The 27,063-nt window shown below is 35.5% G+C and overlaps 1 protein-coding gene across 20 annotated transcripts in view; it reads right to left on the bottom strand.

Moving 5' to 3' along the window:
• Positions 1-27,063, bottom strand: part of brat (brain tumor) — a 357,328-nt gene that overhangs the window by 214,237 nt on the left and 116,028 nt on the right. For 2 of the 20 annotated variants that reach the window (XM_053760351.1, XM_053760342.1), the window contains exon 2: positions 26,079-26,100. The exons of the other annotated variants lie outside the window; for them this stretch is intronic. The gene's annotated coding sequence lies outside the window, so the exon portion shown is untranslated. The remainder of the gene's footprint in view (positions 1-26,078; positions 26,101-27,063) is intronic. 20 annotated transcript variants of the gene reach the window in all.

The following is a 27,063-nucleotide window of genomic DNA, read 5'->3' on the forward strand; positions in this document are numbered from 1 at the left end:
GTATTATAGATTCGATAACACTGGTTTATTTGTGTAGTTGGGGTGTGTGTTTCCGCCCTAAAATAGGAACGTTTCGCATCCTTTCGTTACCCTTATTGTGACTTACATAAAAACCTTAAAAGTTAGCTAATAGCCAACCTCACTTGACTACTTGCCAAAAGATTAATGTAGACAGCTGTGAAAGTCATGTCAGATGCCTTTAGGCGATTTGAATAAAATTTTACACCAGTATTAGCAATCATTCACGAGATAAGAAGGAAGAAGACGCTTTCCTTTAGAGGGTTTACATCAGGCCGGTCAAAAATTCTGTCGTGTCGTCCAATTATTTTTTTACGCGATCCCCGAGCGTTTTTGTTTATTTCAACTTTATTTTCACAAATGTAAATGACAACAATATATGAAGTAACGCCATAAAGTGTTCTCTGTTCGAGATACGAAGCCTCACAGCCGTGAATACAACCGTGTCTAGTAAATTTGAATTGGGAAAAAATAAATACTCCTATAAATTAACTTAAAGCAAACGTTAACAGTTTCCGACAAAAGGGAATTTTTGAAGACAAAGCCTCTGTACAAAGAAACCGCATAGCCTTTGAAAAAGTTAAGGGTACTTTTAATGGAGGAAGAACTATTAACTATGAGATGGGAATCTCAAACAAGGCAGTAACTTCGGGAGAACCGAAACTTAGTATTGGTAAGCTTCGATGTTATTTGATTTGTTATTTTCCTAGGTGTTAATAAATGAAATTTGTATTAATGTGTTGAAATACGTGTATTCGTCCACAAAGATGAAAGTACAGAGAGAGAGAGAGCACGCGGGAAACAAAACCAAAGGCAAACGTCATAGACAATACTAAAATGTTGCTATTTGACGAAATTTGTATGCATGTAGTTAAAGATCCCCGTTCACACATAGGCTACTTTTTTCAAAAATTTACCCCCAAGTGACCATAATGGGGACGGTGAAAGTTTGTGTGAAAATCATGTTTGTTTCAAATACACGCACGGGCAAAGCCGCGGGCAAAATCTAGTTACAAACAATATTAAATTTCACTTACAAATAAAATAAATTAATTAAAAATGTTAAAAAGGAATTACGTAGCCACAGTGTAAAGACGCAGTGCAGTGACTCGGTTAGTTTCGCGCCAGTCTGCCGCCATGTTGCCCCGTAGGGAAATCCCATTGGACAACGGCCACGTCACTGACATTTATTAGCTTTTGGATTGATTGCAAACTGACTTGAGTTACTGCAATTTTTTGAATTGCAACATTTTAAAATAAAAATTCAGTTTAGAATTTTCCCGACATTTGTAGAACTTTAAATATAAATTCGATTACTTAAAAAAATATATATTTATCTAGTTGAAAACGTGAAATTTTCAGTCCATTTGTTTAAAAAGGATAGACCAAAGTATATTTTTTGATCTGAGCGCTTATAACTACTTCAAAAGATTAAAGAAGAAGAAGTCACAGATTTTTTCATGAACCATATCAGTACTCCGGTGATCCAGTTATATATAGCCTGTTAGATACGTGACTCACATTTATGAGCTGTATGATTGATAGCAAACTGTGGTGGTTTTGATTGACTGCGATTTTTGCACTATAACATAGGCCTAATGCGAGTTTTAACACATGCAAACTGACAGACACAGTAAAAAATGTGTTATAGGATCCTACCAATTTTTTTTTATTTCTTTATTACTTACAAAATTGATGATTAATTTTTAAGTGTACCAATGTCTATAATTACCTGAAACAAAGATACGATAATTTATACCAAATAGTAAAAATAGTGATGGCATGTGGTTTCGCCATAGAATAGGATCACTCTATATTCTCCAGTGGATGTCGTACGAGTACGAGTAACAATAGCATTCCCATGTAGGGTTTACGTCCGCAGGCGGCCGGTTGTCAAATCACAAACGAATCTTCATAATTAAAGGATTTTTTTAAGCTGATCTGATGATAAGGCTTCACAACCCCGAATTTCACAAACCTGAAACATGCAGAGATAAGAGAGTGAGTATAAATAGTGGTAATTCATTCACTCATCAATTCATTCAATTCATACTTTTACCCAAAGGGAAGGTCAGTGCCCCAGCAGTGGGGTCGTTTAAATGACCGTTAATGATGATGACTAAATAAAAAATGTTTTATAAGATAAAAAGGGGAATTCCCCTATTTATCTTAGTTTAATGAGTTTTACAATTGAAGCAAAAGGTGCAGAGAGAAAATATAACACTTTTGGGGTTAGTGCGTGTTTTCAGCTTCATTCTTGACTGTTAGACGCCCCGAAGCCCGAGGTCTGTTCAAAAAATAAACCTTTCCATTTTGAAGATTCGGCCTGCCCTTACCACGTCAACTCTCTTTCGGAATATCGTTGTCTGTTGCCAAACAACTGTCAACATAATATTCCCAATTTGTTCGGAAAAAGTCCGGTTAGTTGTATCCTACTTTTGAAAGAAGTTTCGAAAATACCGGACAAAAAATCTTCTCCAAGGCTTTTTGCAAGGTAAAATAGGTAAAATGCAAGTAAATAGTGGTTTTAGAAAATAAGAACAAAATTCGTTGGGAATTCCTTAGATAACTGGAATATCTGACCTTACATTCCGCAGATAGTACGGTGTCAACTCGTATACCTGCTGTCGGTTTATTGTGGAATTTGAGTCTGCACAATGAACTAAGTTTCTGAACGCGGCGTTACAGTCGCTGACAACAACAACGTGGCTGATCATATATTGCCGCGAGACCTCTTTGACGACCTCTGTAGCTAGTCAGTCATCACGTCGTAAGCTACACTGGAGGTCCCGGGTTTGATCCCCGGTCAGGTCAAGATGGAAAATGATATTTTTCAGATTGACCTGGGTCTGGGATGTTTATCTACTTATATATACCTATGTTATAAAATATAGTACCGCTGAGTTGGTATCTCATAACACAAGTCACGAACTGACTTAGGCTAACTCAATTTGTGTGATTTGTCCATCTTTACATATCATAAAAAGAAGTCTTGTCTATCTGTATGAACGCAATAAACTCAAAAACCACAACGAACCCAAAGCGAAGTCGGGTCTGGATGCTATTTAGTTATTTTTTTTACACCTTTCTCCGATTGTTGTTTCGGTTTCAATTGTCAAACTGAAAAGTGGAGACCATTTTTCCAATTGACAGAAGATTGAAAATCAGTAATGTATCTAACAAGACGGATTACCGCGTTCCTACCTTCGAAAATCCCCATTTTTATGCTCATCAGCATCAGCTGAGGCCAATTTACTTTTATAAAGTCTTTTTCTTCAAAGGTATTGGACGATTCGAAGCGAGATCTACGAAAAATCCTGTATATCCTCCAATTAGGGTTGCCAAAAGGCAGCCTTAATTTTGTATCTTCTTAGATACAATTCTATTCGAATTAAATCTCTCTGATCTCAGTTATACAGATAATAGAAAGAATAAAGTATATAAGAATTGCTATATATAGACAGCTGTTTTATAGTAAACAGATCGAAAGTTGTATATTTAAAATTTATATATTAGATACAGTTTCTCAGTAAGTAAATATGTGTATTCTATTTGAGAAATAAAATACTTTAAACCTAAAAATATATTACGTTGTCGTTCAATTCTAACTTGTATATAAACAATTTATAAACTAATACGCAAAAGTACATGAACAAATTAGTTACTTCTTCACACTTAATATTTTACATGAAATTTTTTACCATCTAAATCTTGCAATGTCGTATGGCCCTATATACCGGAATGCCGGTAAAAGCGAAGAAACCTGGACGAACCAACACTATTTATCGTTATGATTTACAGACGAAACCCAAACATACCAAAACTATTCATTGCGTTAAATTCCAGAAAGGCCGTACGTACGTACGTATTGATCTAAAATAGGATCAACTTCTTGTAATATTGATTGTGGCAACCCTACATCTCAGCCAATGATGACTCGAAGATTTATCCAACGCAAAGCCGCTCAGTATCAATATTCGTCACTCGCGATTGATCTTAGAATTCCTGGCCGATATTACCCGCCATTTGACAATTACTGTGAAAGACGACGTTGATTGTTACTTTTTACTTAAAATATAGCACAGTTTAATCAAATATAAGAATTGGCTTCTTAAACTAATCGATCTTGACGACGGCCTAGTGGTCACCACTATCGTCCGCTAACTGGAGGTCCTGGGTTCGATTCCGAGCGCGGGCAATTATTTATAATTGTGATTGTACAAATATCTGCTACCCATTAGGCAGGATAAAAGTGTTATAAGAGTTATGTGTGATAAGAGTTCTGTGTGTGTTGTGCCCGTTTCTGTGTTTGTGTCCATCGGACCCGCGATACAAACTTAGTATTCCGTTGAGTGTATGTCCATTTGTTTATTTATTTATCAAACCTACAAAAAAAATGTCCGTGATCAATGGGGACCTTAAAAATTGCTATACATCGCGCATACATGTTCTATATTATCAGTACTTTGATAATAAACTAGCTTCGCCCCGGGGCTTCGCTCCCGGTGGAATTTCGGGATAAAAAGTATTCTATGTGTTATTCTAGGTTATATTCTACCCGTGTACCAAATTTCATAATAATCTGTCCAGTAGATTTTGCGTGAAAGAGTGACAAACACACACATACATCCTCACAAACTTTCCCATTTATAATATTAGTAGGAAGGATAGTAATATATAATAAATGAGAAATGAGAAATGAGTATCTGACTCTCACTATTTAATAAACAGAGTATATCTGTTGGTATGTTACTTTGTTGAAGTCTTCACAATTTGTCTCCAATAAATCACCGTGAAATTTCTCATAGATGTTTAGTACGGAGGGAGACATGGGTACATTTTTATGTGGAGAAAAAAAAAACAGCTTGCACGCGGGTGTAGCCGAGGGTAAACGCTAATAATTTCTATAATTATAAATCGTCAGTCGCCATTATAAATATCCAAAGAATGCGCACGCATTCGCTTAACATTCTTCGGGTGGAATGGATGGGATTCAAGCCCTAAATTGTTCCCTTACATTTTTCTCTGCGGGCCATGACAATTAAATTATTTGAAGAGACAATTACAATTGGTTTTAGTTCATAAACGTTTTTCTACAAAACGCTTTTCTAATTGCAGTCCCGGGGCCCGGCTCCATTACTCCGTTGCGTCGATGCAGCGCGTTGCTGCTTCGTTGTTCTCATGAAGCTATAGATAGTTATGGAACTGGCACTACTGAGGTCTTTTTGATGTAAAGGAGATGTGTTGCTATCACTCGCAATGGGCTCTCTGTTGGGATTGATTTCATTTAAAGGTACGGAAATATGTAACTGATTGTCGTAAATGACTGAATAAATGATGAAAATAGCGACATTTTTCGCTAACCGATATTATGTTCCATTCAGATAAAAACCATACAGTTCATTAAATTTAACAAACCCTGCTAATTTCGACTTTATGTCGGAAATTAACCTTACAAAATAAAGAAAATACAGGAGGTTAACATAGTGAACAAATCATCAATGATCTGGCTTATATGTAAATAAAAATTAAATAGAAAGCAATTGAGGGAGTATTAAGTCTTAAAATAATAATGACAACATTATCAAAGAGAATAGACGTACCAATTCATAATTATCGTGGAACGAGAGCCTCCCACCCGATTATCACCACCAAATCGGCTCACTGCTTGTTGAATAAGCAGTGAGCAGGTTTCCTCACGATCTTTTCCTTCACGAAAATATGTACTGTACTTTGAAATATAATTACACTAGTCTAGCGTTCTTACTGCTTATCCGAAGGAAATATGGCGACAGTCGCAAGGACCATACAACCGAAACAGTAACAGCGTAAAGTGCTTCCAGGAGGAAATGAATCTCGACTTTGTGCGCTTTTCTCTATCAGCAATCGTAATAGGATCGTAATCGTGAAACCTTGGAGTTTGAATCCATCTTGACCACTACCGTAAATTACTTACCGTAAATTTATTACTGTAAGTGTTTTTTCTGTATGTTCATTATTTTAAACTGAAATCTCCGTTCTTGCCCATCCATGAAAAATGATAACGTTTTATATTCTTAAAACGAGGGTTTTAAATATAAATGACCGAGATTTTATTGCTTGGCGTATATGATAAAAGTTACTTTTCTGTGTCCGTTTTATAAAATGATCATGGAATACGGGCGAAGCCGCAGACAAAATCTAGTAACAGATTTTGTCTGCGGCTTCGCCCGTGTTTCAATAAATTTATAAATTATTTTCGATGGATGAAAAGAGAATCATACATATTTTACAAACTACCTACATAACACTTAGTTTTTGTAGATGTTTGCAAATTTTGCAATAGACAATATTGAAGGCTGGCTATACTCACCATTTGAATTGTCGAGATGGAACCACTCTATGGTCAAAGAAGTAAAGGATACCTAGCGTTTTAAGCCGCTATCGTGGAAATAAAAAATAAAACCACATATTTTTAATGTCATCATCATTTTTTACAGTTTTTTATAATTCAAGTGGTAAATTTTCAAGATTTTTCATAGTTTTAAATCTCGTCCGGTAGTTGCTGTATTGACAGATAGGTCAATTTCCTGCTTGCGGCAATTCAAAGGACGTATTGCGTTCCTTAACAGCTGCTTTTATTCTTTTTAATTGAGTATTTAATATTACCAAACTATTGAAACTCTCACAAATGATTTGGAATGTTTGTTCCTTGTTTCCTTATTTGTATTTTAAATTGCAATGCCCCACAGGGTTTACATTGTGCCTATATTATAATGACTAGGTGACTAAGTTAATGAATTACTTATGAAAATAATAATACCTGTGTGTACAAATGTGCAAAAAAATTTGATTTACCGTACATTGTAAAAAGCAAAAACGATTTGAATTGAACTGAATATCCATAGCATAGGTTGACTGTTAGCAGATGGTACTAAGATATTTTGTATGCTGTTTGCCATCAAAAAAATAAAATTAACATCCTCAGATATATACATCTGGTGTAACCCGCTTATCTTCTTCAGCTAGACTAGCCGTTATCATTGCGACCTAGCTTTAGCCTAAGTAGGTTACGCTTAGGTGTAAACCTGCTGCCGGCTACATCTAGATCTACCCGGTTAAACATAGATCGAACACTTCTGAGTTTAGCCGTAACATATAAATGATATAAAAGAGCTAATATCAATCAATTTCAATAATGAAACCCGAGAGACTTGCTCAAACGATAAATCATTTTGTTTTTGGGTGGTTCTCAGGGCGTATCGACCGCTGCGGACGCGCTATCTTTGCGATCCGTCAATTTTCTTGAGGAGGAAATAATTTCCCAAATTCAATCATTCATAAAATTGTCATTACCACAGAACAGATTATTTATTTTAAAGTCTGATAGTAAAACTAATTCTCGTCTTTGTTAAAATTTAAAAAAAATTAATGAAAGTGCGGCTGCAGCGGTCGAAGCGCTCTGACAACCACCCCTTTATAACCATCTTGATGTTTTGTTATGTTCCATCCATTAATGAGCTCTGTCTTATTGGTCATCATATCGAAATGATCACCGAGGTCCCGTGTTCTATCTTCATCAAGTCAAGATTGAGAACGATCTTTTTCAGATTGTTATCTATATTCTGTGTACATATTGTCTTAGTTTATAATAAAAAATCTAATACCAAAAATAAATTCTGAAAAATACTAGGCACCGTTCAGCAATATTAAATACTCGTCTACCAAATATTAGCTCTTCTTTCCCAAGCCAGTATAGAAAAACGTATTACGTAATCTGTTATCGGCATATTACTACCCTGTAACCAAACAGAGGTAGATAATACAAAATATAAACATTCTATACACACAATACAGAAAAATATGTGCCGAAAGACAACGAAGAACAACCGAATAACGAGATTACACAAAATGGCGCACGATAAAAACATGAGCGTAAGCTAATTATGTTATAACTCCCATAATCCGATAACAAAGTAACATTTTATTTATTCGAGGACACGAGCGTGTAACTAGATTTGCTTTTAGGAGCATAAGGTCAGCAGCGCGAAATGACGAAACGAAAAAGGTAAAAAAAATATTTCTTTTAACAAGTTTTCTAAATTGGGGAACGTTATGAAAAATTTTTGGAATACATACTTTTTATATTTTTTTTTCACTTCGAACTTTCATATCCATTCGTCACAAAAATGGTTACATTGCGAAGTTAGGGTCATATATTTTACTAAAAATAACTGACTATTGACTAGACCGATAAGCAACTGATGATAACTTTACCATCTATAAGAGAGTAAATCAAGAATATTACATACTGTATCCGTAAGGATTTACTATTTCGACGAGATGATAAAAATTTCAATGATATTGACTTCTTCTCATGCAGTTTTACATTTTGCGATTTACCGTTCTGAGAAATCGACGTTCTGCTCGTAAACGGGTTTACGCGTGTCTCCGTAAATAAATAATTTCGGCTTCCTGATTTGATCTATTCAAACATGAATGTGTCAATTTGACGACGTTCTTTTTGACCCTACTATTGTATTCCATAAAATGTTTGTAAGTGAGCTGTGATAGGATTAAATGTAAAGTCAACAGCTCATCAAGCTATCCATTATCGTAGGTGTGACTGCCACACGACAATATTAATAAAGTGGCTTGACAATATTAAAAATGCCTGGATATTAATAATAATGTTATAATTAATCATCGGTGGACGAAGTGCGGGTTAGCATTTCACTTTTCACCATCGAATCGATTCGAAATGAGATACAGCGAACCAATCACATTGCGCCATTGTGACGGAACGACAACCACACTGCAATGTCATTGGTTCTCTGCGTCTCACTTCGAATCGATTCAATGATATGCAAACCCGCATTTGCGCTCTCTGGTCCATAATATATACATGTTCTCTCTCATCTGAGGGTTTTCTTGGTTTCTACTGGAGCTGTTGAGCGTCAGAGCGTTTTTGCCACCACTTCATCAGCTGTTAGACCATTAGCACGCATACCATTCTTGACTACATCAAGCTATGTTTGCCCTTTCTGCCAGGGCTAGACTGAAGAATTTCAAATGCACAGTGAACAGCACATCAACCTACCCAAATTCATTGCAAACTCGCCGCTATTACCGCGCCATAGAGGTTAACTTGATGTGCTGTTGACTGTACCTATACTAGTACATGCGTCTCGTTCAATTGGTTACCAAATAAATAGCGCCCTACATTCAGGTACGCCGATCACGCGTGCGAGTACTTCAACTAAGTACATTATCCGGTTTTATGACACTCGTAAAGTTACCCCCCCCCCCACCCCCATCACCCCCATTAGTCTGAGAATCGGAGATCCTGAGTGGCCCTATCACTTTTTATAACGAAATAAAATGGATAGTGAATTGTTGAATCAATTAGATTGGATTTCTTTCCTGTTTTATTTTTTTTGGCCTGTCTATTTCATGTCTGCTTTTATTATTATTATACTTATGGGCTATCCCTACGTTATAGGTGAGCGGCAGAAGGCTGCACGACGCGATGTCACATTGCACTACTGTCGTCACAGTACACGTGTTTGAATATTCACGACGACAACATATAAGTAAATAATGTATTTAAAATTGATGCATCGCGCCACGATAGAATTAGTTAACGACGTCTGACGTGACTTTTACGACTACCTCTATCAAGGCAATGTAGGTAGTTAATGTAATTGAAACTTTTTTCATTCGATTGATGGAAAAAAGTGAAAATAACTTATAATATTCTCCTAATCTGCTCTCCCGCGGGAATTTCGCGATGTAAACAGAGAATTAGTATGATTGAGTTACAATGCAAACTGTTGTATTTAAAGAATATCAGCAGATTATAGATTTGAAGAAATGGGGAATGAATAAGTAGGAATGAGGACCCTGGGCTCCGATGCTTAAAGTCTGAGGAAGATGCCGGGAGAATGCAAAGCTAAGGACATTAATCCTGTCTAATCTCTCTGAGTACGAGATAGGGTTGACTATCTATTAGTATCTATATTATTATTGCAGTATTGTTTTGGTAACCCAGCGTGTGTCAAACTGATTCACGATATAACAAGAATAACCAGTAATGTATTTGTTTTTATGTGCCTCGTAAAGTAGCAATGTAATCGGCGGGGTCTATCGAGTTTCCTTTTGTGCGACTACCCAAAAATTGATACTCATGATGGGCGAAAAAGCAATTGCAATTATTTCTATTATTATTGTTTTTGATTGGCACTTTAAAGATATACTTTTTGTTTTATGATTTGAACGTTTATAGGTTACCTATGTGAATCTGTTCTATCGTTTTTGTTCACTGGTCGCGCGCATAGATTGCGGATTTATATACAGTATTTTGCTAAATTCTTCACAAAAAAGTTTTTGAAGTAAAAAGCTGGGAAAATACTATATGCTTAAACCCAAGTACTAGGACTAAAAAAAGAGGTCATGCACAACTGAAATATCAAAAATTTCTTTGTTAATAAACCTTTCCCTATACTAGCACCCCTAGTGGTGAATTCAATTGCGTTAGTCCTCATTAACTGCAAAATGCTTACTAGTAAGTTGCATTTTATCTCAATGTAAACTAACTTAAAACTTACTGTCGAATGAAAGCAAGTGTGTGAACGTTTGCAGCCAACTTCATAGAGATGTTAAAAGTTAAGTCGCAAATAAAACTAAGTCAGATCTAGGTGACCTAGCTCAAAATTGCAGGTCTCAAACACTAAGTTAAACCTGAGGTTACATTGTGCAAGTGCATGTAATTTAACGACATCGTCTGAGATTTATGGACGTTACAGCTTTTTAGTGAACAGTCTCTTGCTTCGTGTGACTCCGCCAAAGCCGAGCGAAGCGTAAAGTAGCTGCATTTTGAACGACAAATATAATTTCATTTGTGAAAAACTTAACAATAGCTTTTGCCTGCGGCTTCACCCGCGTAGTTTTCCAACAGATTTTTCTGACATTAAAAGCACTCCATTATTTATACTTCAAATTTTACATGTATACAAAATTTCAAGAAGATTGGTTGAGTAGACATAGCTTGAAGACGCAACAAACAAAGTTACTTTCGCATTTGTAATATTCATTAGGATAAAAGCAAATTTGGAATCGGATTTGTTCGTTAAATTTTGAATATCTAACAAAACACTGCTTCAAATTAAACTTTTTTGCGTGTCGATGGCAAATCAACATGCTTTATTGACGACCTCGGTGACGCAGTGGCTTACCTCTGAACCGAGAGGTCTCGGGTTGGATCCCCGGTCGGATCATGATGAAATATGATCTTTTTCTGATTGGCCCGGGTCTTGGATGTTTACCTATATATGTATATGTTATAAAATATAGTATCGTTGAGTTAGTATCCCATAACACAAGTATAGAACTTACTTTGGGGCTAGCTCAATTTGAGTGATTTGTACTATAATATTTATTTATTGGATACTAAATATTTTTTGCAAGAACCGAGCCACTTCGAGGGCCTCATTACAAGTATCACAAGTCAGCTTTAACCATAATCTATATCACTACTATACGATACTACGAACAGTATAAATCGATAATATTGATAAACTTTCGTTTTGTGGACACTGTACAAAGACCACACGTGTACAATAATTGCAAACATTAGTTTTAGTGAACTCGGCGCCTGCGGTAACTGTTCCAGGAAATACCTGCTCTACCGTAACAGGTATTTCGAAAACGTATTAACAAGTATTATTTCTTTTAATAGGTTCAGAAATAACTAGGTACTGAATTAAGTTTAGCAGTAGCAATTTTACTATTATTTCTGGAAATAAATTAGTATTATATATTAGTACCGGTATCTTTTTACGGTGGTTATCACTTAATGTTTTGATAACATTCAAATTACCATTTTTTATTGTACTTTAACTTAGAAGTAGTCTATTTATTTTAACTAGAAAATTTTTTTTAACAATACACAGTTACAACAGTCTAATGAATATTTTCAATCACTACACATGCTTCAAGCAAAGAAATTCAAAAAGTAAAAAAAATACATTTCAAAATAAACTTTAACTAATTCAAAAATATATAAATAAAGAACAACTTAATCAAACTTATCTAAAATCAAAACTCAAGTATAAATATGAAAATTAATTTGAATGAAAAATTCATCCTAATCGTGCGGTAAAGTTCCCAGAAGGCTGGTGACATTCCATGGATAGCCAAACTCAACCCTTGGGTCCAGAGGGTAAATCTATACTTTTAGAGGTAAGCGTTTGTAAGTTTGTATGTTGGAGGCGGGCAATCTCCGAAACTACCAAACCGATTTCAAAAATTCTTTCACCATTAGAATGGTACATTATCCAAGATTGCTTTAAGCTATATTTTATGTCTAAATTCCCACGGAAGCGAAGCCCCGGGCAACATCTAGTAATATTATAAAGAGAAGAGATTTGTATACATAACAATAAGCATAAGGATACCTGTTACTTTTTTATAATTTATATAAAGAATACGGACAAAGCCAATTTTTACAGAAAGAATTTTTCTTTGTTAAAGAAATTCAACCTTGAAAACATGCTGAGAAGGAGACCAACCGGTTGAATTGTCGGAAGCCGAGCCATTTACGGGGGCTCCGTTGAAAAGAAAAAGAGAGCAGAAATTGCATTTTGTGCATACATAACGTCAAAGGCTTGTTTTGCGCATTTTATCATATTAAGAAAAGTTTTTTACGAAAATGTAATTTTTGCCACAATTATTGTCATCAGAGAGATCTTAGGACATTTAACGCCTACTACGTCCGTACTGTAAACGGTTGAGGAGTTCCCTCGTTTCAGCCGATCAGGGTTGCACCGTCAGGTTATGCTTATCATAATAATGCATTGTCATGGAAGCTGAAGCGACGTGGTAAATTTCAACTCTGTAGGTCAATTGGAAGTAGGAGAAATCTAACTTGCAAGATTTGATTACAGACAGACAACGGGACAGGTGAAACTAAATAAAAGCTTGTAATGGTAGACTCAGATAAAAATTTTGTTGATTTAGTTACTTTTGTTTATTCGATTTTGTTTTGTGGGATGATAGCATGCTCTCCATTTAAATTTGCAAACGCGTAGACGGTGAAACATGTAGGATTAGGTTTTTCTTTTAACACCACATTGTAAAAAAATGTAAACTCATGTTTTTGCAAATAAATAATCTTTGTTTTTGATACATAAAGAAATATATAGGTATATTTACGGTATATTTAGTTTGAGGATACATATGAATGATTGAAGAAGTGCAAACTTCTATGCAATGGATATTTTGTGTATGATTTTACAAGTTATGAGTTTCAGAGCCTGCTTACGCAATTTGTTGGGATTCAAATTCAAATTCAAATTCAAATCATTTATTCAGAAATTAGACCTTCACAGGCACTTTTTCTCGTCAATCTTTAAATTTATAGTTATTTCTCACAAGCTAGAAACTACTGGCATTTCGGAACGACCACTGCTGAGAAGAAATGCCGAAAGAAACTCATTTGAACAGTGTTGGTCCCTATCATGCCAGATCGGCTTACCATTATTGTTTCTTACAAAAAAAATTTTTTTTCTTTTCTTTCTAATAATATATAAAAGTACATAATGTACATAGTCAAAAGGTATATCAAAACAGGTTATGATTGTGATCCGAGTGCTGATTATAATATATATATATATATATATATATATATATATATATATATATATATATATATATATCGATGTGAAACACAATTAACTTACATGAAAATATATGAGAAACGAGATGACCAGTTCCCTCTGGCAGCACCCGTTCACGAGTGAAATTCAAGGCTATTCAAATAAAATCTACATCTTGTGAGTGCGAAATTTAACAAGTTATATCTATAGGTTTTGTGAAATTGTACCTTATTCAGAATTGAAATAATTTTACGATGGCATGTGTAAATTGCTTTAGTATTCTTTATATAAATTAGAGTGGAGGCAATATTATGAAATGTTACGAGATATTTTCTGAGATAATGGTCTGCTATATATTGTATAACCCTATTATTATTATAAAAGTATAAATATACTTTAAGTTAAGAATGTTTTGTCTCTCTGTCAATGGCGGATAAACAAAAATAAAGCATCGTTGACTTAATATCCCATCCGGGCTAACTCAATATGAGTGATTTGCTTTGCGATTCTGTAAAATTCGAAAGTCACATAACTCACACTTGGCAATCATTTTCACTTCTCCTGACGTTGATCTTGATTTTTATTTTGCATTCTGTCAGTTACTTGCGATGTGATGTGATGTTTAAGTAGTGTTCCTATATAGGTATTTATTTAACTCGAAATTATATCAAAAATGTTCTATAAACTTAAAAACATTAATTAAAATCAACATAAAGTCACATATGACAATAAGATTTAGCTAGGCGAGCTTAGCAAATAAGTAACAGTACTTATCAAGCAAACACAAATAGCTGTTTGTTGTATGTTTGTAGCAAACAGCTCTGGTGTAAGTAAAATAAATAAAACTGGGCGAGCCCACTTTGATATAAAACGCATTGTTACTGGATGTGCACTTGTGGGTAAAATGTAACTGTTCTGTATGAATGTCAATACAAATGTGCCAAATAAGAGCGTGTTTAAAAACGTGGTCAAAAATTAACCGAATTCTATCTCTCTTCCGTGCCATAGAACGTCGGAGTCCAAGGTTAGGTCAGAATCTTCAATTTCACGGTCAGAAAAACATTTATTCTAACTAGCCTATTGTTCAAATTGACTATATACAATCACATTAATGTACTTATAATATTGCTTTAGTGTCATCACTGTTATGATGTTATAAAGTTTTAATAAAAAATAAAATATTCTTGATATATGATACTTGTACGATTTATCGAATACCCTACTAATATTACAAATGCGAAAGTTTGTGAGGACGCATATGTGTATGTTTGGTATTTTTTTACGTAAAATCTACTGGACGGATTGTTATGAAATTTGGTATACGGGTAGAATATAACCTGGAATAACACATAGGGTACTCATTACCCGGATCGGCGTAGCTCCTCCTCCATCATTTGAACAGTTCAGTGGCATGAATCCTATGCTAATAAATCACTTTTTGTCTACATTTTGATTCATCATAGATATCTATACTGACAGCAATGCTACGTTTATATCAAAACAAATATTTAATTTAAAAAAGAAATTAAAAGTCCAAACATATTTTTTTCTTAAAATATAAAAACGAAAACAGCTGAGCCAATATATATACTGTCCCAGCGTACTTCATTAAAATGCAAAATTGTATGTAAAAAACTATGTAATTTAAGGTACCTAACTAATTTAACCATCTTCCAAGGATCGTGGCGTCATGAAAATTGGCAGCTGTATGTAGTTCTGATGACAATACAATAATATGATACTAACGAACTGATCTGATGATGGAGCCGGAAGATATGAACTAGAACTTCATTCTGGAACATCGTATCATAGCCGTGTTTGGACTTGGTAGAAAAATTTTGTAATAAACTTAACCAACGTGTTTTTCTAGTGATTTTTAAAATATTACTTTATGAATTTCATCAAAAAGTTCGTATCCAATCATTTCTAGCAATACTTTATCAGCAATAGAAGGTGGCTCGTAAAATTTTGAACAGCGGTGCCTACACCTAATGTTGTAAATAAGACTTTACAAGCCCCCCCTTGGCGCCCCCCGCCCATATCCCATTGGGAGCTTTTGAACTTGTGAATTTGAATTAACGATGACGTAATATTTAATTAATTGGATTGTTACGTAATTATTCCTGAGATTGGGTGATTCAATTCAATTTGAAGGATGAACGGTGATCATATTAAGTCGTCGTTCATAGTTAGCGCTTTTTTAATACATGCTTATAGCCCACATCCATACTAATATTTTAATGAGAAAGTCTGTCTATCTGTCGTCTGTTCCGCTTTCACGGCTAAATCGCTGGACCGATTTCGATGAAATTTGGTATACATATAATTAAAGAGAAGCGGTTAAACATATACTCCTTTTTGAAAATCTCGGGAATGAAACTTTGTATGAAGATCATGGTCAATCAGGAAAATGTGTATTTAGCCTATCCATATTAAGAGTGGGTTGTATAATACCAGTTAACTTTGACTTTAACTTTATCCTGCGCGCTGTAGTCTTTTAGATAAAATTGCTTAGGATTTTTTACGCAGGTCAGTTAACGTCAAAATTGACTGGTATAACGTATAATCAACGGCACATCAAGTCATCCTGCATGAACCACTATGGAGCGGTAATAGCAATAGCAATGTTTGCAATGAATTTGGGTAGGTTGATGTGCTGTTTACTGTACGACTTCTATAGAGCATAATTACAGACCATTTAACCTTAAGACCGCGCATCATCGGCATATCCATTCGCCAAGCTTATGTCGTGACACTACATAAGATCGGGCCCCGCCCCTTTTCTTTGGTTATACCGCCGGCGAACATCGAAGCGAAGGCTGTGTTAATTTGCTCCAAAATAAAAACAATATCAAAACAATGATGCCGTATTGTGCTGAGAAATATTGTGGTGGTAAATAACTAAAGTTCTATTTTATAAGGCTTAATTTTAAGTCACATAACGAAGTTCAAAGGTCATAAATTCGTGCATTAATTATGTAAAATAACCACGTGTTCCCGTAGGAGTAAAAATGTTTTTACAGTGCCAATAAAGTGGAAAGTTCACCTGCAAATGTCTTTATTAGGGGGGGGTTTTATCACCTTTTTCGCAACTTTATGGCGCAACAATATAATTTTGAAGCGTAGATAAGGTGACGGAGGGACATTTTTAGTGACGGAATTTTAATATGTCTTAAGGCAACACTGACGACCTCCGTGGCCTAATGGTCATCATGCCGGACTGCTACACTGGAGGTCTCGGGTTCGACCCCCGATCAGGTCAAGACGGAAAATGATATTTTTCAGATTGACCTGGGTCTTGGATGTTTATCTATATATGTATATGTTACAGAATATAGCATCGTTGAGTTGGTATACCATAATACAAGTTTCGAGCTTACTTTGGGGCTAACTCAATCTGTGTCCTATATATTTGTTTATTTATTTACTGATGCGTAAGATCTTTACAGATTCTACGTAATTATATTTTATATTAGACTCATTGATATTTAATACATGTAGATATAATAAACTCGTAAGGATGATATGTGCGAAGTGGAGGAAGTAGGAAAGTGGACCCTGGGCTCCAACGCTACGGCTCAGGAAGAAACCGGGACAACGTTCAGACGAAAAAGAGTACATTATACCCGTAAGACTTTTAATAAGATCTTCAGTGCTTCCATCTCATCTCATAAAACTTGTTCTCAGTTTTATTTCATTTCAGAGCTTGCTTTCGAATACGATTCAACGGTTACTTTTGAGTGTTGCCGTTCTACGGGTAAATGTTTCCTTCAAGAAATTAATATTACTCAAGGTCGAATTTGATATTAGGCGTGGGAAATCGAGAATTTTATGATCGCGATGAGCTATTATCCGAATATAATCGATGCCTACGTAAAACTAATAAATATCGATACATCAATCCTTGATAATCCTGTCATGTGAGATTAGATTAGGAGATTAGAATATATATTGTAATGGGTTATGTATGTATATCTGAATAAAGATTCGTTCGAGTCGTAGCCTTAGCCATATTCATTCTTAAGTCACGTTACTATTAAAAACCTTTGTCGAAAATTACACTTTTTGAGGATAAACTTTTGATTCTGATAGCTAATCCTAAATCGTGACAGTCTACCTATTGGTAATACACATAAATAGGAGGGCATGGACATAAAATGGAATCGAAACGTAAATCTTTATTCAAATCAAATTCAAATGTTCTTAGAACGAGTTCCACGTGCAAACGATTGCGTAACATCGTAATAGGCGTAACCGATTGTATAATATCAGAGAAAATAGCTGCGCTGACATTGGCATTACATAGTGAAAGTATAGCCTACTTACTCGATTGTGATGCTATCCGACCATAACACCGAATGAATACGAGTTATAATTGATTGTCGACTGATCCGCATCACTAGCTGCCGCGGTCAGCCAGCTGGTATTCTTTTTTCAAATTGCCTTTATAAGTAACTTCATGGTCAATATGGCCAGTGATATAATTTTAATTTTTGATCATAGACTACAGATACTGCAGTCTTTTCATTCAAATAATAGCTACTTCATTTGAATTCCGAGTGGCAATTTTGTTTTTAAATTTGCTTTGCAACTTGGCTTCCAGTCTTTTTATTTTATTTTCTCCCTCTCCAAGGACCATGGATGGTACGCGGAATTTATGGAGTAGAAAGGGGATAAAGTGTGTCGCTATAGATTACGGAGTAAGCAATGAGCGCTGTGTAAGGAGTGGAGCTAAATGTTGCAATATTTCACGAAAATAAAATGGGACGTCGGGTGTCTTTCCAAATTTTATTTATGCTTTTCATTTGTTTCGGTTTCATTTCGTATTTTGGTGCAATCTGGTTGATATTTAATGATTTTTGTAAATGCAAATGGAATCGTAAGAGGAATAGTTCTTCTAATAGGTCTAATTACTTAAGTAAATAATATAAACTAGAGTTTGTCTAGTGTTTAGCACTTGTTTAGATTAGATACTATTGTATATTGTTGGTTACAACCATATTTTTTATACTGAATTGATTAATCGGATAATGTTGATTCAAAAAATTCAAATTCAGAAAAAAATCCCATTTATTAATTAGTTACCTAATTCATACAAAACCACAACATTATAGAGAAAAATTTCTGAGTTAGATTTTAGGCGGTCATAAAATTCCATATATCCTAGTCTGTGATTGATCTACACTCGTCATGGCAACACTGGCAACGTATGATAATATTTATAGAAGAAAAAGTAAATTGCAAACGCAGTTTCTATTCGAAATTCAAAATAAATTCAAACAACTTGTACGACGCAATCGCACAGTGCAACAATGGTTCGCGATAGCAGTTGAGAAATAGGATATTACGAGGCAGGATGCCGCTGATAACATAACTAGAATTGTTTTTGTTAGAAATGGGTTAACAATTAATTTTGATAAGTAAAAAGTGTTTTGTGGTTCGGCTTTGATTGTGGATGTCGAGAACTTTGAATATTATGAAGATAATTCATTTAGTTCTCTGTAAATATTAATGCGTTATTTTGTAGTAGACTGACCAAGACGCGATTCATAACCAGTAACTCATACACACAAAAATCGAATCGAATTTTATTTCATCCAATACCTAGTCATACAACGAGTTAAGAAATATTCCTACGAATTCCCTAGATGGGTGTGACCTACTCTTCTGAAGTATTTTGTAGTGTACATAAACAAAAATAGAACTCCGAACAGCCATTTGGTTAATATTTATCAAGACATATCAGATACTTCTTTTTATGGAGCTTCTATGACAGTTATGTGTTATGACGTAACGATTTTTTAAATCAAAGTGCATTTCAATTAATACATTATTGAGAACAAAAAAATTGTAAATTACGTAATTAATAATACTGATCAATTAAAGTGATATTAATATATGACTAAATACGTTTATGATTTAATTTGTTTACCCAGTGAAGTAGTCGATTGTTTTTAGTGAGTCTTTAGGAAGTCATTTTTATGTTCTTTTTGCAAGCTTTTATTATATTTAGTTTCACCTGTCCCGTTGTCTGTCTGTAATCGAATCTTGCAAGTTAGTTTTCTCCTAGTTCCAGTTGTCCTATACAGAGTTGAAATTTCCCACTACGCTTATCTTAATAATACATTGTTATGGAACAGTTTACATAAGCGAGACCTGATGGTGCATCCCGGATCGGCTCCAAACGAGGGAACTCCTCAACCGTTTACAGCATGCGCATAGTTTTTTTGCCAGGCATAAAATGTGATAGTGGCTCTAGTGAGCTCTAGCTCAAAAGGCATAGCGAACCAGGAGTATTCAAAGTTAAACGTGGAACACCTAGGTAAACCATGGTTCACCTAGGTGTTCCACGGGTCAGAAAGGATTTGTAGGTACACAGTCTGTTCCGATCCCACATGAATATTCAAGAATCGCTTAATTTTCAATTATAGCGTGGTTAATGAGAGCTTAAATTACATTGTTACATTAATTCATATGAATAAGCACGTACCGGTTGTAAAATTGTTGTTAATGTTGTAAACTACCATAATGTCATATTATGCTTGTTGTATGTATAAATTAATAGATTTGCCATTCGTGAAGTGAGCTTGCAACAACCACCGCATAGCAATTGCAATCTTGATTTGATCTATTTGTAATTTTTATTAGGTACTAGATGTTGCCCGAGGCTTTGCTCCCGTGGCAATTTTGGGTCAAATTATGGCCTATAGCAATCTTGGATAATGTACCTTTCTAATGGTGAAAGAATTTTAGAATTCGGTTCGGTAGTTTCGGAGATTACCCGCTTCAAACATAAAAATTCACAATCAAATTCAAATTCTCTTTTATAATAATATTATAGATTTCACACATTTTTATTTTTTATTTTTTTAGATAATCAGTCGTATGGTCTGTTCTGTTGTACGGCATACATAGCGTGTGACTCACCCCCTAGAATAGAAACACTGTGTGTATGTTCCCGTGGATGTCGTATGAAGCAACTAAGTGATAACAGGCAATAACAGCGTTCTCAAAGATAAGCAAACGATCGTAAAATCACAATAAAAAAAAAGGATTTTGTTTGGCTTATCCGATCAGGAAGGTCTCACACGAGAGAGAAAATAGGAGAAGGAGAGAGAGTTCTACTTCCAGTCAAAAATTACTAATTTCCTTTAGCAAATTAGTGTATTACCTCATCACTCCAGTTTTTTTCAGATTAAGCACTCGACTTGTCGGGCAACAAATTGACGAATCGCTCCGCTGATTGATCTGCTCGTTAGCGAGCGATTTACTACCGAAGCAGATGCTAAACCCTACTATAAATTGTTGAATGTTTTATTTAGGGAATAAAAGAATAGTTTCAAACCGTTTTCGGCGTTAGTTTGAAGCTAAAAGATTATTTTTATGTAATGTCTTGACGTGTATAATAAAAAAAAAAACAGAAAAAGAAAACAGAAACACCCTAACCTCAATTATTTGTTATGAAAACGTATTTTCATCCTAAAAATTGAGTTATTTAACCACATTATGTTTTAACATGAATACATACAGAGTTCGTCAAACTGTCATTGAACTGGCGATGTTTGTTCCTACACAATAGAAAAAAAATATGGCGGAAAACGCGAAAATGACTTCGCGGAGGCGTCAAGGTCGGATCATTTACGCTATTCAGATTTCAACGAACTTTGATGCATTAGGGTGACCAGAAATTTGTGACTGAGTATAGAAATTTTAATATTTTGCTGTCAATGTCTGCTTTATTTTAATGAAGTGTACATGTATTTATTTATTATGTATTTCTTGGACCAACACGTTTAACTCTTATTATTTTCTTATAATTCACCAAAAGGTTGGCTGGAAATTGCTCAGAGGTCCACCTTTTGCGCGAATAATTTAATTTTCAAGTTTTTAACTATGTATATGTATATGTATTATTATAGTATAAAAGGTTATCAATTGTATAATACCCAATAAACATAGTTTACTTTAGGATATCCGAGACCAACGATACGTATGGATACCATATTTGCCAGTTCACATAAAGATGTATATAATATTGAAATCTAAAATAAATGTCTAGAATCCCAAGTTATCCAAACATCTGGTTACCCTCAGTCAGATACGATCGGCAAATGCGTAAAAACAGCCCAGAATAAGACCTCCAAAAGCCTTGTGCCGATCATTGACATCAGAACACCTAAACTGATAACAGTTCAAGGATCAAGACGGTTATTTCCTTTGCCAACTCATTTGGAAGTTTAAAAAAAAGAACTGTCAGACAATTTTCAACTTTATCAACTATAAATGGGGTTCGGCGATATTTTATAAGTTAATTAGTTGGTAGAGGAAATTTCCCCGCGCATTGACCGTTCAAGTTTCGAACATGGAATCCGCACGTTTAAATAAAATACATTTTATAGCACTACTGTCGAAATATAGGAGTGTAATGATTTTGCCGGTTTAGATTTTTTGATAAGTCTTTACAATACCGTTAAAAATCTGGTAAGTAGTGGTCCAGTGGTTAAGTCGCCTATATATCGAATGGTCCCAAATTGGAATCCTAATTGTGCCACGAGATTTTTTTTATAAAAATCTGACGGCCGTTTACTACTTCGACCACCACTTGCTTTCGGTAAAGAAGAACATTATCTATACAATGTATATATAGACTATATAGTTTACGGCTATATAAAAGTCATCTCAGACGCCTTTATGCAACTTGAATAAAATCAAGAGATTCTCTCTATCGATTATGTCTCGTATAATGTCGGTTACACTATCGCCGAACTCGGATGCCGACGCTTTTATTTACCGCACTGAAAAACCGGATATGTGTGCCGAAACTGTTCAGTCTATAGCCGGCATAACATCCATCTATCATCATCTGACTCCATAAACGACAATTTACATTATACTGTAAAGCCATGCGGCACTAGCATAGTTTTCACGTTGAGAATAGTTTAATTTTATGATGAATAGTTGCCCACGTACGGAACACCTCACCAGCGGATTTCCGTTTCCTCCGGCGAAATGTTTGTGGCGCTAATGATGACGTCACCAATATTTGAGATGATTAGGTGCTAGTCTATGGTAATATGGCTGTATGGACTTAGATTCCTTTGCCTTTCCATATGGATAGATTAAACGAAAAAAAAATGTCTATGGTAACCAAAGACTAAGAAAACTATCTACGGCGGACCGTAGTGTTATCAAATGTGATGAAGATTTACATACAGCTTCCCGGTCTATATTAATCAATTTTTGGGTACATGAAGAAAATATCAGTAACACTATCGTACAATCAGTGGTAACACAAATGCAGATTGGGTTGGACACGTAAAGGAGGGACAAAAGTTGTAAGCGCTCTGTCTCGTTTCTTATCTTTATTGTATGGCCGAAATGTAAGTTATGACGAAGTCGCGAATTCCATACATAACCTTGCGCCCTCCTCTCGTTCTCGCAACCCGCCTACGCGAAGCTAATACAATTTTTTTTTTCAATTAAAAGCTAGTGTTATTCGCGCCATTTTTGTTTATTTTCATAATATTCCCAAGATTTATTCGTAATTTCCCCTACACGAAAAAATATGATTCGACATTTTAAATGCTCGATTTGAAGAACCTAATAACGTGTTTAAGACTCTAATACAATTAGTAACACATCATTTTATTGAGAACACAGAGGTGAAACGATAATGACAGTGAATATAAAATAACTTCGAATAATTAACCGAAACATAGACCTCTAGTCATCTCTTAGAAATTTCTCGTGGAATTACCCAATGCACCTATATACATAAAAAGTATACTCAAACAAATACAGATCTAAATCAGCAGCAAGGATCCCCAAAAGCCGTAATGAAACTCCCATAAAATATCTCTCGTACAAGGCTACACGCGCATAGCACATATCCCAGTGGGGCATTTAATTGAAGGATGGCTTTTACTTTGACAAGGTGACAACCCGCGCGATAACAGGGTTACGCGGAACCCTGGCACAATAATTAAATACAATTAAGTACGTGTGCGTGCGCAGCGCTTGGATTTTTATGCTGATTTTTACATTTTAGTTAATTAAGATCAGTTCACATTGACGCTAGTGCTAATAATGGTTGTAAGTGGTGGTGGTCACAAAGGTGTGTGGTTTCCGCCCTTGAATATGACCAATCCATATTGTCGCTAAGCAACTCTCGGCTATCTCCTACACAAGTACTAACCAACCGTAGGCGTCGCAGCTGAGAGAGGATGATGTAATCGGAAAACGCGTTCTGATGAATAAAATGTTAATTGCATTGTAAAATTACTTGTTACATATAATTTTCAACTTAAAACGAAAAGTGAAAACTGTTGTAATTTTGTTTTTCTGTTTTCTTTTTTAGTTTTCCATAGTCTACAGACGTGAAACCTTTATAGTTTCGCCATGTCTGTCTATCCGTCTGTCCGTCCGCGGTCTAGCTTAAGAACTATTAGTACTAGAATGATGTAATTTTGTATGGTTATAAATACAACCGACCAACTGTATTCTATTTTAAAACTTCGAATAACTCCATCGAAAATAAGTCTTCTTCTACTTCTTATTTAAGAGCTATGCTCTTGTCGGTGGAGTATACGCCACGCCTCTCTATCCTCGGCTTTGCTTTTAAGGTCTCGATACGACACAACGCCTCCCTTCTCTTTCAGTTGGCGTGTATAGCTTTTCCTCAGTCTCCCTGGACATCTTCTTCCTTCGTTAATAAGTACATAACTTATACATTAACAAATAATAATAATGTTTCGTTGTTGTAGTAAACTACGGAACCCTCTATGCGTGGCGCAACACGCACTTGGCCGGTTATTTAATAAGCTGTATCACAATTTCAGGACAATTAGTTATTCCATTAACAATGCTATTACGACGGTCACGACCTTGACTTGGTGACATTGACGCGGCGTGCCCTGGGGATCGAAGGCTATCACAATTTTTATGTTTCCATGTCGGTACCTTGCCATAGGATAGCTGTAGGTAATCGTAAAAGTTATATAAGAGGTCTTTAAGCGATTTCAATAAAATCTGTCGCAGTATCAGCATTATAATGGTGGTTCGCAGTGCGTTTCGACCGCTGCGGCTGCGCGGTCATTACAATCCGTCAATTTTCTTGAGGAAGGAATCATTTCCAAAATCAATCATTCATAAAATTGACATTACTACAGTACAGAGTAATTTATGTAGAGTCATATAGTAAAACTCATTCTTGTCTTTGTTAAAATTTGAAAAAAAAAAACGCTCTGCTAATCACCTAACACACTCGATATCAATTAATGATCCCAAGTTATAGTTATCCGTGCTATCTATGCGGTTTTAAATAATCGGATACATATATTCCGAATCTTATATACTTACACTTAAGCCAGCTCCACACTGTCGCCGAACATAATATGAGCTGACGCGAACGCGTCAACATTGCGTAGTTAGTATGAGTGCGTTTATTTACCGCAATGAAAAACCAGCAATGTATACCAAATCCGCCAAAGTCTCTCAAACTATTCGACGACCGTGTGGAGCGGTAATAAAATAAATAAATATATAAGGACAAATCACACAGATTGAGCTAGCTCCAAAGTAGGTTCGAGACTTGTGTTATGGGATACTAACAAACATACTATTGTATAACATATACATATATAGATAAACATCGAAGACCAGAGCCAATCAGAAAAAGATCATTTTCCATCATGACCCGACCGGGGATCGAACCCGGGACCTCTCGGTTCAGAAGCAAGCACCTTACCACTGCGCCACTGAGGTCGTCAAAATAGGCTACACAAATATTTCGGATCGAATGACATTGTCGGCACATTGTCAAAACCCCAAGAGCCTAGCTACCCCACGCTAGTAAAATGTGGGGAAACATGTGGTAACACGTGGGCCGGTAGAACAGCTCCCCTTGGGAGACATAACCCTGAGCTGGCCTTGTTTTAGGGTTAACTGAGAAACTACTAATTCTGGTAATATGTTTAGTCCATTTAAAATTATATCACATTTGAAAACCACGTGTATGAGGGCTTAACTTTGAAACTGCGCTAATGTTATGTTTAGTAAGAGGTTTTTCCCGCCATTTTTAACGCTACAGAGGCTAACAGATACCTAGATAGAGAAATATAAATAAATATATTAGGATAAATCACACAGATTGAGCTAGCCTCAAAGTAAGTTCGAGACTTGTGTTATGGGATACTGACTCAACGATATTATATTGTATAACATATACATATATAGATATACATGCAAGACCCAAGCCAATTAGAAAAAGATCATTTTCCATCATGACCCGACCGGGGATCGAACACGGGACCTCACGGTTCAGAGTCAAGCACTTTACCACTGGGCTATCGAGGTCGTCTAATCGAGAATGCTAACTATAAGAGTGAGACTTACGAGTAATAAGTATGTAAAGAATTATTTAAATACCTTTTATGTAAACTGGAATTACCTGAAACATGAAAACAAATCATTAGAAACGGAAAAATCAGTGAAAATGATATTATAAATACGAAAATAGTTTTGTTTGTTATCTCTTCACGCTCTATGTACTCAACCAATCTACTTGAAATTTTGCAGTTAGTTTGAAGTACGGAGCTTAGTTACCTTTCATCCCGGAAAAATAAATGTTCCTTGCCCACATTACGTGATTTCAAATTCAAATTAAAGATGTCCATTACTGTCCATAAATGGGGATCCAATGCGCGCGCATGTTAAAATTTAAGGAAGGTCGAATGGTCTAAGTCAATGAAATCCTTTTTATTTCGGGTCGAATCTTAAATTATGTACGTTTGGATCAAATTCTATTTGAAATATTTAAAATTAAGAATCGTTGGCATACAACTAGTGATGAGCCACCGAGAAACGCTGTTCGTATAACTTTTGCCTTTTGAAAATCACCAAAAATTTTCTAAACACATTTCTCGGGAATTTCCGAGAACGTTTTCTGGCCTTTTCCGTTCATTCCCAAACTTCTTTTCTTTTTGAAGACGGCAAATTGTTTCATTCTTCATTTACGTACTCTAATAACGCCATACACACAACATCCAGAAATAGAACGGTGAAAATAGCTCCGCTTCGCCTGAAATATCGTTCGATCAACAAATACCAATCATGTTTCAACTTGTTTCTAAACCAACAAAAATATGCAGGTCGTTGTTATGAGCAGAATATTCTAGAACCTAATGGTGTGTGGTTCCGCCCTAGAATAGGACATCTCCATAATAATATCATACGAGGCTGTATCTACGCACAGGATTTATAGCGATGGCAGCTGTCAATAGTCAATGATAGCATTCCCTAGGAGAGGATTCCAAAATCACTATCGAGTCTTAAAGACTCGATTTTTCAAGGTTCTATTTTGACTTCTGGGCTTCGGCGTCACAGCCCCCGATGCAACTGCTAACATGCAAAG

Source organism: Plodia interpunctella, chromosome 20, assembly GCF_027563975.2.
Source record: "Plodia interpunctella isolate USDA-ARS_2022_Savannah chromosome 20, ilPloInte3.2, whole genome shotgun sequence".
Lineage (NCBI taxonomy): Eukaryota > Metazoa > Arthropoda > Insecta > Lepidoptera > Pyralidae > Plodia > Plodia interpunctella.